Source organism: Phasianus colchicus, chromosome 1 (genome assembly GCF_987193195.1).
Source record: "Phasianus colchicus chromosome 1, bPhaCol1.hap1.1, whole genome shotgun sequence".
Classification (NCBI taxonomy): domain Eukaryota; kingdom Metazoa; phylum Chordata; class Aves; order Galliformes; family Phasianidae; genus Phasianus; species Phasianus colchicus.
The window spans coordinates 147,667,855-147,679,346 of record NC_143436.1 but is presented as its reverse complement, the minus strand read 5'-3'; the positions used below and the strand labels follow the sequence as shown (position 1 = coordinate 147,679,346).

The following is an 11,492-nucleotide window of genomic DNA, read 5'->3' as shown; positions in this document are numbered from 1 at the left end:
CAGTGCTTGTACCATAAATATTTTAGTGGCAAGTGGAAAAGGATTCAGCTCTTAATAGCCTTTTTACATACAAAATAAATTATTTAATTGTTTTTAAAAGGGTAAGCATTACTTGTCTGCTCCCTAATCCTTTCCCCATCATTACGCCAGAGATAACTGTAGGGCTGGTCTGGCTGACAGACTTTCACAACTGTCACAGCTGAGCATTTATTACCCACCTGGCAGGGCACAGTCTGTAAGATCAATACATATACCAGACATGCAGATAAGCAGTTTTGCTCAGGACATCGAGAAAAATGACTTTTAAAAGCTGCTAGCATGCAGCAGTTCTTGCCCATGGTGCAACTCTAGTGCTAAAAGAATAAAACTATTCAATCAAAAGTGAGAAGTTGAAGACCTCTAAGATCATCTTGTCCTGTCACCAACCCATCCCCACCAAGCTCATTAACCACATCCCTCAGAGCCACATCTACACATTTCTTGAACACCTCTAGGGTCAATGACTCCATCACCTCCCTGTGCAGCTTGTTCCAGTTCCTGACCACTCTTTCTGAGAAGAAATTCTCCCTAATATCCAACCTGAACTTCTCCTGGTGCAACTTGAGGCCATCACCTCTCATCCTATCACTAGTTACCTGGGAGAAGAGGCTGATCCCTAAAATATGAAATGGGTTTAAACTCGTCTTCCTTAGGATTCAATCAACCTGCAAATGGCTTTTGCCTGCTGCTGTCCTTGACTCAACATGCAAAATAAGATGGAAAACTAGACTAATTTTTGGAAAAACAGATTGAAGAAGCTCAAAAATTTCAAATGGAGGCACTAACTCAAAAACACTCTGAACTATGCTCCTCTCTATTCAGCACCTGAAAACACCTCTGGTTTAGGAAAAAATCAGTCCTTGAATCTAGGTTAGGCAGAGTCTTGAGACAAAATTATGAACATAACGCATTGCTGCAATAAACAAGTTACTTTTAGAGAAGTTGGATAAGAGTATGGAGAAAAGCAATAGCAGATAGATGATACTATGAAGATTAGTTAGCAGGGGAAAGAAAAGCATGAGCAGAAGAGTAGCGTGCAATTTTTCTTATGATTACTTCCTTCCACCACAACTATGTAATTTTACAAAGCTGGCAACATGCTAAGGCACATAGAACAGATATAGTGTTAGGCTTTTATCCTTAGTCCTAACAGATCCCACACCATATCCTGTGCCTGTTCCAAGCCTGTCGATCCTATTGCGTGACACACAGTGTCTTCTGAGCAGCATTTCAAAAAGACAGTTGTCTGTCCTTCGCTATTCAGAATTTACTACAGCTTCCCCTCAGCTATCTGGTTAAATAAAGGAGCTATTATTAGGGCTACGCAATATTATACACACTATACACACTATACCAATTTTACAACATCATGTTGAATGGCTTTTTATTTACTACGGGGTTTTCCTGTCTCTTGAAAATGAGTATCTCTGTGAGTTGGCACTGCTGATGAGTGCTGCTTCTCTACAGCTATGAAAGAACCTTTCAAACAACTAACATGAGCACATGAGCCACAGCCGAAGCCTTGGAGACTCAAACTGCAATCACACTGTTTTGTCAGCTCTTGTGAAATATCAGGTCAGGCTGTCACACACAGCTGGAATTGTGGTAAATTTTTAAGTTAAAATATTTCGGCTTTGCATTAGAAGTACACAAACACAGTATTTCAGCTACCTGGTAGTCTGTAGTCTGTAATGCCCAGGCTCATCCCTAAGATAAAACTATTGTCTAAGATCCGTATGGATACCTAATCATCTTGGGGCTTAATATATATATATTTTTTCTTTTTTTAGCAAGAGAAACAGAAATACTGAAAACAGAATACTCAAAGGTACAGCAGGCAAAAAAATCCCTACACACATCTCACAGGAGTACTATAGAATTCCTGAGCTGTAAGTAGGCAATAGGTTCCCACTTTTTTAATAATGAGAGTATTGTTTCTCAGGCTCCTTCTACTGTACTCAGGCACAGATTAGGACAGAAAAGTACTTAGCCTTTGGAATTACTTGTCCAAAGGAATTTTGTCCAAAATAAAATGTTCAATATATTCAACTGAAAAAATAAACCATATGATGATTCATAAGGAGCGGTGATAATGCCAGAGATAACTAGAAAGATAATTCTGTACAGAAAGCTGCAAGCAGAAAAGGATCAAGATGAAAGTGAAAAGAAAAGAGGCAAGAGGGCAAGAGGAGCAAAACCCAAGAATACACTTCTATCAACAAAAGAAATTCTATATTAAAAAAATAAAAAGAAAAAGAAAAGCAGGACACCATATCTTAAGATACACACACACTCAGTTAAGTGAATCCTCGGTATCTCAAGCTGAGCATGCAGAAACAATGAATGCTTCTAGAATTGTTAGCCTTTATGAATATTTTTCTTTCTTTTCTTCGAAGAAAATATTACACTTCTGACTCTTTATTCTGCCAAGTCTTTATCTTAGTTTAGGGACATTTACATTGTCATAAACCTCATCTGAATAAGAATAGATTCCAGTTCTATGGAAAAAGTTTCAAACGTGGACAAAAAGTATTTATCAGTGTTGGGAATTTTTACTGTACTTCTTGAGGCAATTTAAACACAAAGTTGTGCTTAAACATAAAGAGATTTAAGGAACAATGCAGTGACAAAACCCTACTGAAGGTGACCCCTGAGCACTCCACTCCACAATTGCTACAGCACAATCCTGCAGCATTTCTCATTTCCTCAAGCAAGGGAAACTTCACTCCCTTACCTGGAGTTCTGTCTCTGGCACTTACACTTTCAGCCATTTTAAAACAGAGGATCCTATTAATGTTTATAAATATCTTAAGTATGAGAGATGAAGGGACATGGCCAACCTCTTTTCAATGGTCTGTGGGGACAGGACAAGGGGAAATGCCCATAAACTGGAGCATAGGAAGTTCTGCACCAAAATGCAAAGGAACTTCTTCACAGTGAGGGTGAAGGAGCACTGGAACAGGCTGCCCAGGGGGATTGTAGGTTCTCCTTCTCTGGGGATATTCAAGACCTGCCTGGATGCCTATCTGCTGTAGGGGGCCTGCTTTGCAGGGGAGTTGGACTCAATAATCTCTGGAGGTCCCTTCCAAGCCTCTACAATTCTGTGGCTCTGCAGTCAAGCCTTAACTGTTCTCTCTTTGTGCCAGATCATTTTTTGATCATGAATTACCATTGTAGAGCAGTTGTAATTTGAATTTCCCCTTCATTGGTTAGCAAGAAACTCAACTGATAATACCTTAGTATATTTTTCATTGCCCCAAAAATCATGCAGTGTATGTTAGACACACACACAACATGGAAACAGACATATTCAGAATCTTTTGAATGGAAATTAATTCAGGCTAATCTTTAGCCAACGCATACATCAAAACCCAACTCTTGGTTCATATTTTAAGTGACATAAATATTTTGGCTGCTGACTTTAACCGTTGTCAATTTATGCGCTCTAGATTTTGTAGCACAGGAAGCATGATCTGAAGCAGTTTTCCAATACTGCCACTAAGTACGTATTGTTTGAGTACTTACGAATCTCACTGGACAATCCCTGAAGCAAAGCTACTTAATATACAAGGTAGAAGCCAGTTCAAGAGCAGGATAATTCTATTATGCATCTTCTTCATTATGTGTTCTTTTTACTGCTTCACTGCTTGTCTCTGCTTTCTCTCATCCTCCTTCCATTCCATTCTGCTTTTCCTTTCCTGTAGGCATACACTGGCTCTCATTGATCTACATCCTCTTCTACCTCCCCCACAGATCACTGCTCTTTCACAGCATTAACCTTTGTCTCCTCATCCTGCAGGCAGGAGAATAAGGCTAAAGTTCAGGCACACAGAACAGCTCTGGAGATCTCATGATCCCACCCTTGCACAAAATGCCTCTTCATACAGAGAGTCTCATCAGCTCCTGCTTTCTCATATTTACATTATTTATCCAGTTCCTATCTAATTTACAGACTGCTTTTCCCTTAGAAACCTCACTGAAAAATCAATCTACGTGCCATGGTATATTCAAATACTGTTAGAATAGAAGCAACTCAGAGAAGAATAACCTGGCCAGGCCTCACATCAAATACACAAAACTTCAAGCCATGATTTCGTATTGAGTTAAATACAGTTTCACAGTCTTAGGTGAGTTTCCTTTTGCCGACAGCAATAGGGCTGCTGTGCTTGTGTGCCATCAGTCTGGACTCTGGATTGCTCAAGCTTTCCTTGCATTGTGAATTCCACTCGTTCATCTCTCCCTGGCTTTATCAGCAGGCTTCCAGGTGACAGAGGATGAAATTTATCTCACCTAATGTTAGACATCTATTGATTGCTGAAATCTACATTGAACTGGTCACCAAAGGCTCCCTCTACAGGGTCCTCTCTTAATGGAGAGAAATAGCTTTTAGGGTGCAATTCACTTGGCTTGTTTTCTGTGCTCACATTAGGATAGAATGAATTGTATCACACGAGGGCATAATCTTCTTCATTTATTTATTGTTAGGGGAGTCTAGGGTTCAGTGGTATTCAATACACATTAAAGATTTATGTTTAGACAGATGAGTCCCACCTGGGTTCCCACTGATCCCTCACTGGGCATTGCAGTCCAGTTAAACTTCACTCCCACAAGTCAGGAGAAGACTACAATGGAAAATCACTACTTAAAGACATCCACTTTGCAAGTTCCAAGTTTGATTACACTTTGCTTCTCACTTCTCCAAGTGCTTAAGATAGCTGAAGCATATGTGTATATATAGTTTGTTCAGAAAGACCCTAAAATCATACAGTGCTTCAGTATAGTAGATGTGTGTGACAACTGTTTCCACAGCCTTAAATAAATGTTACGTTAAAATTGTTGAAACACTTTTACACTTGAAGTCATGTACTGCCTGTGCATAGTTTTATTCATCTTTGTCAAAGATAATGAGCAGTTCCATTTCCTTTGCAATATCTTTCTTTTGTTGTCTTCTGCCTTATTCCCTCATTTAACATGTGTGAGGAAACTCTTCAGAGATCAGGAAGCAGCAGCATCAGTCAGCTAACAATGTAACATGTCATTTTATACCCAAATAGATATATTTTTTCCATTGCATATCAGATGTACAATTTACAATGTACAGATTGTGGTGAGGTGAGAGTTAATATCTTCTCCCACATAACTTGCAACACGATTAGAGGGAATGGTCTCAAGTTGTGCCAGGAGAGGTTCAGGTTGGATGTAAGGAAAAATTTACTCTCCAGAAGAGCAGTCAGGCACTGGAATGGACTGCCCACGGAGGTGGTTGAGTCACCGTCCTGGAAGTGTTCAAGAATTGTTTAGGTGCTGTACTAAGGGACATGGTTTAGTTGGGAAATATTGGTGGTATGTGGACAGCTGGACAGGATGATATCAGAGGTCTTTTGCAACCTTGGTGACTCTATGGTTCGACAAAGGAACAGGGATGAAAGGTTAAGATACTCATAGTTTAAGTAAATACAGTACTGACTGGTAGACAAAACCATCCTTAGTAAGGAACACCACTAATCTCAGCATCATTAGCTGACAAAGAATGTGTAAATAAAGACAAGATCTACCACTCAAGATCACCACTGTGTCTGCACCAGAGCTGTAGACACTGCCTGTCCAAAGAGTGCCAAAGACTTCTTTATTTCTAGAGCTATTTCATCAGTTTCTAAACTAGACTAACTCTCAAGATAGTCACAGAATATAAGGTAAGATTCACTTGGGCATCTAGGAGATAAAGAGCAAAATCTCAGTTACTGTGTGGTTGCCAATAATTGATCAAGGGAAACAAGCGCCCCTGCAGGATGACCCATCTCATTCTCAGACAGGCATCGTGAAGAGGTAATGTCTCATCTCTGTTCTAATTTCTCTGCTTTCATCATCAGAGGTGACAAGGATGACTAACACAGACACTAAACTTAAGTGCCTAAAGTGAGGAGAGATTAATTCCCTGTATACCGTTGTGGTAGGAGACAAACATGAGTTATTTCAACATCCTAGTTTGAACATGCATGGTGCTCTCTATGTGCAAATCCCACAAGAAGCCAGCTGGCTAGCACACAGGCTGTCTCTGTGGTTCATCTGCCAGCACAGAATCAGGAAAGCATGAGCAAAAGATCTCATGTGCAGAATAAAAGGGGTAAGGCAGAGGCCCTCATAGAATCACCGAGGTTGGAAAAGACCTCCAAGATCATCCAGTCCAACCATTCTCCTACCACCAATATTTCCCACTAAATCATGTCACTCAGAAAAACATCTCAATGTTTCTTGAGCTCCAGGAATGGTATCTGCCAACAGATTGCCCAGAGAAATAAATATCAAGACAGAAAATCCAGGTCTGGTTCTATGCTATATTAATAAAATAATTTGAAACACAGTACAGATGCAGTATCTGAAATAACACCAGAAATTTCTAAGGCCTTGACCTTACGTTGTCCTAGAGCCAGTTCTAGAAGATACTCCTCTCTCACTATTTTTATTCAAGATACTAACATTACTTCTCCTAATAGAAGACACGAAATGGAACAAAAGACATTCATCCCCCATGTCATGTGGGTAACCCTCAAGAACATTGCCAGTCAAAGCAATGAATGTGCCCTTGCTTTATGCAAGTACATATACAGTACATCCAAACAAAAATACACTGTTTCCCCTGAGGTTCACTGAGGAATAAAGATAACACTGATAAGCACAGCAGGAGCGATGGTTAGAAGTTCTGAACTTCCCTAAATCTGCTTTCTAATCTATACTATAAATTCTGTATTTCAACATTACTGCAGAATATGAATTCTGTGTTACTACCAAAGCACAAAGCAGGAGCATCAATGGGCTGAGGGAACACAAAAACTTCCGAGGAGCTGGATCAGAAAAGGCTTGTTTCCATTGTGCTCCTGAGCTGAACTCAGAGATAGCAGCAGATAAAGCTTTTCTATCTTACTCACTCAAAAAAAAAAAAAAAAAAAAAAAATTGGATGGGGAGTGCTAGATTCTAGAAGTGCATAATCAGCTGGGTTTTTTCTTTTCAAATACTTTACTTTCCCAGAAAACTGCAAAACACAGATCTAGTTCTTTTTTATAAGATCAGATAACAGACAGATGACAAGTATGGCTTGCTACTAAGGGAAAAAAAAATCTTAAAGCTCAGCATGAGTCCTGACTCGTGTTTTTTAAATCCCTTGTATTGATCATACTGCATATCTAAATGAGATTTAATGGATGTCTGAAAATAGCACAGGCTACAAAGTCAAGAGACAGATACAAATCTTTTCTAACAGACCGATTTTCAGTCTAAGAGAACAGATTTTACATGTAGGAGTAATGTTCGCTCACTACAGAGAGGCTGGCAAGGCAGCAACAAGCACCAGGAGGGCAGCTGCCCACATGGAGAAGGGGAAGACTTACTAGAGGAAGCAGATGCAGAAGTCTGGGAGCAGGAGGGAGGAAAAGGAGCATCTCATCTGCACAGCACTGCTCCAGTTTCTATTCATTAAAATCAGAGATTCAGTAGAGGATGGTTATGGACAAAGCAGATCACCCAAATCCCACAGCATTGCAAATTGTGTTTTTCCTTTGAATCCATGTGAGGTATCACTTTCAGTATCTGACAGTTGCTTAAAAGTGTAGACACGCTTATAGTGGCCAAGAAGTTTCTCTGTAGTACAGAAGGATCCTTCTGATTAGAAATAAAAGTTCCATTGAAACAACAAGAAAGTAGGTGTGTCTGCTTCCTAACAAGGGAGACAAGCTAATAAAAAAATAAATGGCAATAAAGACATTCACTATCAGGAAAAAAACCTGGAAGTCAGCAATGCTAACAAGAAGGTAGCGTAAAGCAGATAAAATTGAATGAAAACAGTGCGATATAAAAGCAAAAAAGCAACAACACTTGGGGTTATTTTCTCAGAAACTGCCAAATCACATCAGGAAGCCTGCTAAATCAGCCAGGAGTTTAGAAATATCGAAATTGAGGTTCTCCCCTATTTTTATTAGCTTCTCCCACCTCAGGCCTGCAGTCTTACTCTGTGTGTGTGCTATCCAAATCCCACACCAAACAAGCTCCCAGGCAACAAGCAGGACTCGAGGAAACGGCCACAAGTTGTACCAGAGGAGGTTTAGGTTAGACGTAAGGAAAAGCTTTTCCTCTCAGAGAGTGGTCAGGCACTGGAATGGCTGCCCAGGGAGGTGGTGGAGTCGCCATCCCTGGCAGCATTCAAGAGGCGTCTGGATGAGGAGCTACGAGATCAGGTTTAGTGCTTGTGGTAGCAGTGGTAGTGGGAGGATGGTTGGACTAGATGATCTGGTAGGTCCTTTCCAACCTTGTGATTCTATGATTCTAAGGATTGGATTCTGTTGTCGGCGTCCCCAAGGCAGTCACTCTCAGCAGTGCAGGTTCTCTCAGTTTCTTGTTCAACTTCACAAAACCGCTGAGGAGGGAATTGCTGTTGTGGGTAAAATGTAATACTATCAAATGAGTGAAAAAGGCTTTAAAAATATCCTTAGGTAAAATAGCGATATAAGCAGCTACGCTTTCCTACCTTATTATTAAGGGTGTAAAATTGCATTCTCCCAGTCCTATTAACCAGGTACCCAATGGCAGAGCGCTCCTTACATTGGACAAGCATTTTGGGAACAACAGTTGGTGTGATGTTCTGGCAAAGGGGGGATGCCTTTCCCTGCACAGGTAAAAGGTGCTGCTCAGTAGCAGCACGGAGCTGAGCCACTCACTCCTGTGTTTCGCACCAATAACATCAGTGCTGAAAGACTTGTCTGTGTATTGTTGCCACGTCAGCATATGGAAAAGGGTACAAGAGATGTTATAGAGAAAAGGTTTAACAGCACTCATATCAACAATCTAATGGACTCAAATTAAAGGGAGGGGTATATCTGGAACGGTTGCAACAGCTTACTAGGGAACTAAACGATGGGGTTTTTTTTGCCGAAAAGCAGATGCCAGCCTTACAAATAACGCTTCAGAAAAATCCGAACGATTGGCTCCACTGTAAAAGTGGAGAAACGAGGAGGATTTGGGCGGACAGTCCGCACACACCGGTTACAATCAGCGCTGCTGTGATTCCAGCCGGCTGCCGGCAGAGGGCGCTGCTACCCGCTCGGCCCACACGTTCGGCTTCCGCGTCCGGTTTTTCCAAGCGTGAGGGGAGTGAGGCTGCCCTGCCTGAGAGGGGCGCGACGGGCGGCTGCCCGGCCGTAACGGGTATTGTTGTGTACGGGAACAGCCGCAGTCTGCTGATGCCTTCGGGGTGTATGGAGAGCGGAGGGGGAAAAAAATAAAACAAACAGCTTGCCGAAACCCGGGATCGAACCAGGGACCTTTAGATCTTCAGTCTAACGCTCTCCCAACTGAGCTATTTCGGCTCGTGTTGGATTTGCTCCTCAGGAGTTGGTTGAAATTCTTTTTTTTTTTTTTTTTTTTTTTTTTTTACAGATTATCTGGTTGATGAGTCAGGCTATTTTCAAGTAGATAAACACTTCTGTACATCCCATGCTACCAGACAGACGGCAAACAACAGTACCTCAATGCAGAGACAGCATTAACACAAAAATACACAAATACCTGCATCTGTTTATACTCAGAAGAAAAGTGCTTTGCCTGCAACGCCTTGGGGATGGCAAAAACTAGAATATGCTGTGACATTCAAGAGAATTAGATCAGCAGTGTTTTTGACTCTGAGCTTTCAAGAGCTGCACTCTGAAGCCTGACCAGTCCCACACAGAGCTGATGTACCACACACAAAAATGAAGTACGGCCCCAGCCTCATTTGTCAGTGCTTTTACATAGGAACACACCTCTCCTATCAGCCCAAACCAAACACAGCTCCCACACAGTCCAGCAGACATAGGCCCCACAGCCCATCATTCCCAGGGCAGGTGGACAGCAGGTGGTGTTTCCTCAGGTGCCTGTTTTGCCTGTCTTCCACTGCTGCTTTCAAGAAACCTGCAGGCCTTGTGCATTAAGAGAACACAGCAATGTTGATTTCCCTCCAGTGCACACTTTACAAGCCCGTGGCACTTTATGAGTTGCTTGCTGAAGAACTAATCCATCCCACAAGTCACCCAACAGAGAGGTAGAGGAGTTAAAGATTTCTGAAGTCTGAGCCTCTCCTCTGTCACAGAAGATGGAGAGAACCCCTCTTTCAAAGGCCAGCCTTTCTCCTTTAGAAAGCTTCCCCAATTTAAGCAAGATAGACATCTACTCCACTTATTTTATGAAACTAACCTCAGGTTTCACAGCGATTCAAACTTTGAGAAAAGCAGAGAAAAATTTCTGTGCTCACAGAATTTTACATAACCACCTTTTCCTTCTTCATATCTCCCAAATATAATGTGAAACACATAACCCTAGAGCATTACTGTTCCCCACATTAACAGTTCTCTAGCTGATACTTTGTCATTGACAGGTTAGCAACAAAGCAAGCAGGTGTTTTTTTGTTTTGTTTTGTTTTTAGGAGTAAAGACTTTTCCTTGAGAAATGAATGCTATCAGAAAACTCAACTGCTAAGCCAACCTGACCTACAGCATCAGAGCAGCTCAAAGACTCCACGATTTAAATAATAAATAATAATGAGCTAAGTAGGAAAATGAGTTCAGCATCTCAAACACTTTGATTAAACCTTCAAAAGCACTTACATGAAGTAGAACAGCTTCCACTAAAAGCTGATAATCTTTTTGACACATCCATTCTCAATAATACTCATTTGGACAGTTAAATGTGTCATTAAACCTTGCATCTTCAGCATCTGAACACCCAAAATAACTTTCCAAATATTTACTCAATCACAAAGTACTTATTTCTTCTATTTCTGACATTATCACAAGTTAATTATTTTTAACATTTCAAAGACAATGTACCTATTTGTTAAATTTAAAAAAATAGGTTCAAGAACTTATAGCCTCCAGTCCTAAAATATATTACTCCAACATAAACACATGGGAAATACATGTTTTTCACTGCAGTTCACCCAGACTACCTGCCATGTTAAGAATGAATACAGCTGAAATGCATCTTTGCAATACTTCAGCTATTCCTGTTACTGACTTTTGAAAAGCACAAAATGATCAGATGGATAAATAACACCATGTATTGTAAGCTGTCTCTCAGGAAAAATATTTATATATGAATGTCACATTTCAGTGCAAGAGATTTAAGCATGTCACTGGGACAAGGGTACACATCCAGTATGCCAAATATTCTAATAGACCAGTACATATTCAGACCTATAATTTTCATTCCCAAGTGAAGATTCTGAGTACCAAACTAAGTATCAGAAACTCAAAAACATGATCAGTGTAATACAATCTAGCAAGGCATTATTATCCCACCTTGTCACAGACACGTGTTCCTAGGCTTTAGAATACATATTTGGTGTAGAAGTTTCAAAGCTTTCTACTCAGCCTTAAGATGATTCTTATCAACCAACAGCAGCACTCTATGAACAGCACCATACAACACA

At 40.7% G+C, this 11,492-nt stretch overlaps 1 long non-coding RNA gene and 1 other non-coding gene across 2 annotated transcripts; one reads left to right on the top strand and one right to left on the bottom strand.

The window, feature by feature from the left end:
* The first annotated feature begins 8,391 nt into the window (after positions 1 to 8,391).
* On the top strand, positions 8,392 to 10,573 carry LOC149920134 (uncharacterized). The gene is made up of 3 exons (XR_016466993.1): positions 8,392 to 8,478; positions 9,467 to 9,782; positions 10,488 to 10,573. It is a non-coding gene; the product is annotated as an uncharacterized LOC149920134 (long non-coding RNA).
* Positions 9,324 to 9,396, bottom strand: TRNAF-GAA (transfer RNA phenylalanine (anticodon GAA)). Its single transcript has one exon. It is a non-coding gene; the product is annotated as a tRNA-Phe (tRNA).
* Positions 10,574 to 11,492: the final 919 nt, after the last annotated feature.